At 42.1% G+C, this 5,002-nt stretch overlaps 1 pseudogene; it reads left to right on the forward strand.

The window, feature by feature from the left end:
• The first annotated feature begins 3,435 nt into the window (after positions 1-3,435).
• LOC114692292 lies at positions 3,436-4,542 on the forward strand (annotated as a pseudogene).
• Positions 4,543-5,002: the final 460 nt, after the last annotated feature.

The following is a 5,002-nucleotide window of genomic DNA, read 5'->3' on the forward strand; positions in this document are numbered from 1 at the left end:
GTCCAGTGTTTCTTGAAGTGATGATGCTATTGAGACCCAGAGGAGTATCAAAGAACCTGATCGGTGGGTGGTGGTGCACGCCTTTAATCCCAGCACTCTGGAGGCAGAGCCAGGCAAATCTCTTTGAGTTCAAGGCCAGCCTGGTCTACAGAGTGAGATCCAGGACAGGCACCAAAACTACACAAAGAAACCCTGTCTCATAAAAAAAAAACCAAAACAAAAAACAAACAAAAAACAACAAAAAGAACCCGATCAACTATGCTCTCCTCACTCAAAGTGCTCCCTTCTAAGAGAGAAAATTACTGTTCCACATTTTTACCAGACAGAATGGTTTGTAGCAGTTGCACATCTTTATTTAATCAAAAGAACAATTTTATTGTATAAGATTTATTCAAAACCTTAGATTTCTAGAGGCAAGCAAATCAAGATAGAGAGAGCTTATGTAGCTGGTAAATAATAAAGGCCCAAATCTATTTTGTTTTGCAGTACTAGGTATCAAAGCAAGGCCTTGTTCATGCCAGCCAAGGGTTCTTCCACTGAGATACACATTTGGCATTTAAATCCAAGTATTTACATTTATTGTAACAAGTAGTAGTAGCTCCATGAAACACTACTACTTCCCAGAAAGGACTAGAATTGTCAGCTAGAAACCCTGAGCAACATCTTAGCAGTGTGAGTATAAGCAGAGTGGGAAGTTCTGCTACAGAGAACTGGGAGGATATAGGTTCTGACTTCCTGGAGCTTCAAAATCTTCTCTGAATGCTACATGCATAGAGGCTTTCCTTTAGGTGAGACTGAGTGTGAGGCCTGAAGTGTGTCTACTGTCCACAACTTCCCATCACCAAAAGAAGTACAGGAGCAACTGTACATGCATGCCAGGTTGTAGAGTAAGCCAGGTAGTTGGGAACCTAAAGACACAGCTCCCTATGCCTCCTGTCTCTCTGGGATGATGTCCCTGTGAACTGTCAGTGATGAGAAAACTAGACATTCTTCATCCTTTTTGCAGGTTTCCAGTGGAATCTTGAGTGTAGCTTAAGAGTTACAGAGACCGCCCCCCAAGCCTGGGTCCCATTCTCTAGAAGAAAGTTATTCACATGTGTACATGTTCTTCTAAATGAAAACAATGACATTTGAAAAAACTACACAAAACATGAAAAATCATATTGTATGAGAGCTGCTTCAAGTGGGCCCTCTTCCTACCTATGCATCATCTATTTATAGACGGCAGAAAGCCATCTATAAATAGCAAGTGTAATTTGGAATCAGACACAAAGACAGGCAACCCCATCTGTAGCTTCTGTTTCCCTTTTCTTCTTCCTAAATTAGTTTACTGAATGCTGGTCCTCATGTTAAAGTGACATGCAGTAGAAGCTCTCACTTGTTTTAAAATGATTTCTCCATATTTGGCTATGTTAATACAATTGTAGTTCCAAAATACATTTAAGTTCGTTTATACTTTATCTGACATTCTTGATTTCCTCAGTTAATCTGTACAATCTAGCAAATAATAGGTACAGAAGAAGTGAACACTGAGTAAATCGTTCTGACCACAAATAATGTAGATTTACAGGCGGCTCATTCAACAGATTATTATATCGTGTCATACGCGAGATAGATATCATTAGGAAAATGCCCGTGAATCTTTTATTGTTGTTGTTGTTCTCCTATATGAGATAGCAAGATTGGGAAGAGACATGTGCAGAGGAGCAAGCTAAGTCTTGAATGACAAGAAAGCATTTTATTAGAGGAGCAATCCCAGAAAACAGCAGAGTTTGGGTTCTGAGAGGAGAAAGGAGCCAATAAAATCCTGTCCTGGTTACTGTGTGGTTACTGCTGTGACTCAGTGCCCCAAGGACTTTCTGAAAAAGAATGAGATGGAGAGGCTGAGAATCTTTTTATATGTTCTTTGTTGATTGAAGGTTGTGCCAAGAGACTGATGTACTTGTGCTTCTAGGTTAGGCAAGGCTTGTGTGTATCCTGTCTCCAAGGGTCCAGAAAAAGCTTCCAGGCAGGGTTTGGAAGAGCCCAGATGAAAACGGTGGCCACTTAATGTGACTTTTCCTGTAGCTTTACATGAAAGGAAAAGCCAAGGGGATTTGCACCAGGGTATCCATAGCTTCTGCTGTGGAGGAATTTGTACTGAGTTTGAAGTGTTCAGCATCAGCACCGTTCTGTAGATTCTATGCACATGTGTGACTGATTGGCAGTTTTCTTGTTTACTTTCTATTGCTACGATAAAACACTCTCGAAAAATGACTTAGAAGAGAACAATATTTATTTGGCTTATATTCTTAGGTCACATTATTGAGAGAAATCAGGGCAGGAACTCAAATAGTGATTTAAAACAATACTGTGAAGGAAAGCATCTTGCTGGTTCATGCAGGGTCACTCAAAGCTTTCTCAAATAGCCCAAGACCAACTGCCCAGGAAATAGCACTTCCCACATTGGACTGGATTCTTTCTACATCCATTAACAAGCAAGACAGTCCTCCACAGATATGCCCATGGGCCGATCCTTTCTGTGTAATCCCTCATTTGATACTCCCTTATCAGATGACTCTAGCCTGTGTCTAGCTGGCAGCTAAAGCTATCTAAACAAGCAATCTTTGGAGAGAAATGTGGATTGTACTGTAGGTATAAGCATGATTTCTGGAAGCACCATTGGGTTCAAATAGTCTTGTTACTTTCTGGGGGAGCTTGGTTAATTAGTTTCTTAGTGTTTATCTTTCATCTCGGTAAAAGGAGAGTAATATAATAAAGCCTATGTCAACTGAACCGGTGTGAAGTTTAGAGGAGCTTGTTAAAGGATTAGAACTGCAAAGCACAATGTTTGCACTGAAGTCCTCCTTATTTCTGGTCATAAAAGAAACCTATATTGCTCTTTAAATTTTATGAACATGAAAATAAACTTAAAAACACTTCTTACTGAAGTCTTTCACTGAAAAGCTCCCCTTTTCATCCTTAACTAAATCTAATTCCTCAGATGAGGAAATCCATAAATTTTAATGTGTAATCAACCCAAATTGTGAGTTCAAGTTCTATTGGGGTAAGTTTACATAAGGGTGTGTTGAGAAGAGATTTTGAAAATCAGAAAGTATGTGTTGTTTAAACAATCGAGGTCATTTCAGAAGCCACACAATCTAACCCAATCTGCTGTAACAAATTCCATAATACTGGGAGTGAGAGATGATAATAGTGACCACTAATGGGAAAGGTGTACAGTGACTAGATAGTATCTTGTTTATATTTGTATCTCATATTTGGGGTAGATATCACTCAGTATTCAGATTAAAAGACAGATCCAATGAGTTGAAATAACATGCTCAAGATAATTTGCCCAAACTGGTAATTTGGGTATCATTCAACCCCTTAGCTCTCTGAACACTTTACTAAATATATTTACTATAAAAGTAGAATAGAGGTCCACCCCCTCCTGTGCCAGGAACGTGATACCACTGGTGCCATGCCCTACCCATACCCAGCACTGACCCCGGAGCAGAAGAAGGAGTTGGCTGACATCGCTCATAGAATTGTGGCTCCAGACAAGGGCATCCTGGCTGCAGATGAGTCCACCGGAAGCATTGTCAAGCAGCGGCAGTCCATTGGCACTGAGAACACGGAAGAGAATAGGCGCTTCTACCACCAGCTGCTGCGGACTGCTGATGACCATGTGAATCCCTGCATTGGGGTTGTGATTCTCTTCTACGAAACACTGTACCAGAAGGCAGATGATGGACGTCCCTTCCCCCAAGTTATCAAGTTCAAGGGCAGTGTTGTGGGCATTAAGGTAGATAAAGGTGTGGTGCCCCTGGTGGGAACCAATGGCAAGACCACCACCCAAGGGCTGGATGGGCTGTCTGAACACTGTGCTCAGTATAAGAAGGAGGGAGCTGACGTTGTGTGCTAAAGATTGGGGAACATACTCCCTCAGCCCTTGCCGTCACGGAAAATGCCAATGTTCTGGCCCGTTATGCCAGCATCTGCCAGCAGAATGGCATTTTACCCATTGTGTAGCCTGACATCCTCCCTGATGGGGACCATGACTTAAAGTGCTGTCAGTATGTAACTGAGTAGGTACTGACTGCTGTCTACAAGGTTCTGAGTGACCACCGTGTCTATCTGGAAGGCACATTGCCGAAGCCCAACATGGTCACCCCAGGCCATGCCTGTACCCAGAAATTTTCCAATGAGAAGATTGCCATGGCAACTGTCACAGTGCTTAGTTGCATAGTGCCCCCTGCTGTCCCTGTGGTCACTTTCCTGTCTGGAGGGCAGAGTGAGGAAGTGGCGTCCATCAACCTCAATGCTATCAACAAGTGCCCACTGATGAAGCCATGGGCCTTGACTCTCTCTTACCGCTGAGCCCTGCAGGTCTCTGCTCGGAAGGCCTGGGATGAGAAGGAGAACCTGAAGACTACCCAGGAGGAATACATCAAATGAGCCCTGACCAACAGCCTCGCTTGTCAAGGAAATTATACCCCAAGTGATGAGTCTGGAGCTGCAGCCAGTGAATCTCTCTTCCTCTCTAACCATGCCTACTAGGCAGAGGGGACCTAAGGTTACCCCATCAACACTCCGGCCCCCCTGCCTACCCACTTGCTATTGAAGAGGGGGCCTTCAGGCATCTTCTCATCACTCTTGTGCTGCCCTCCTGACTGATGTGTGATGTTGTCTGTGACTGCTAATTCTGCCATCCCTTCCAGCCCACTGCCAATAAACAACTATTTAAGGAGAGGGGGAGTAGAATAATGCTCTCTATTCAATTATGTTGCTTGAAAGTTCTGTGAAATTATCTTAGTACTTTATAGCTCAGGATATGTAGATATAATCATTTTGAGAATATAAGTTTTAAAACAAGGAGCTGGAAATCTATATGAATAAATATACTAAAAATGGCTCAAAATTTCAATTTCTTAATCACTTTATGCTTATATATCTTAGTTTCTAATTGAAACCGTTTCCCCTTCATACTGTTATACTTTGTGATCATATATTAAATCTG

Source organism: Peromyscus leucopus, chromosome 20 (genome assembly GCF_004664715.2).
Source record: "Peromyscus leucopus breed LL Stock chromosome 20, UCI_PerLeu_2.1, whole genome shotgun sequence".
Classification (NCBI taxonomy): Eukaryota; Metazoa; Chordata; class Mammalia; order Rodentia; family Cricetidae; genus Peromyscus; species Peromyscus leucopus.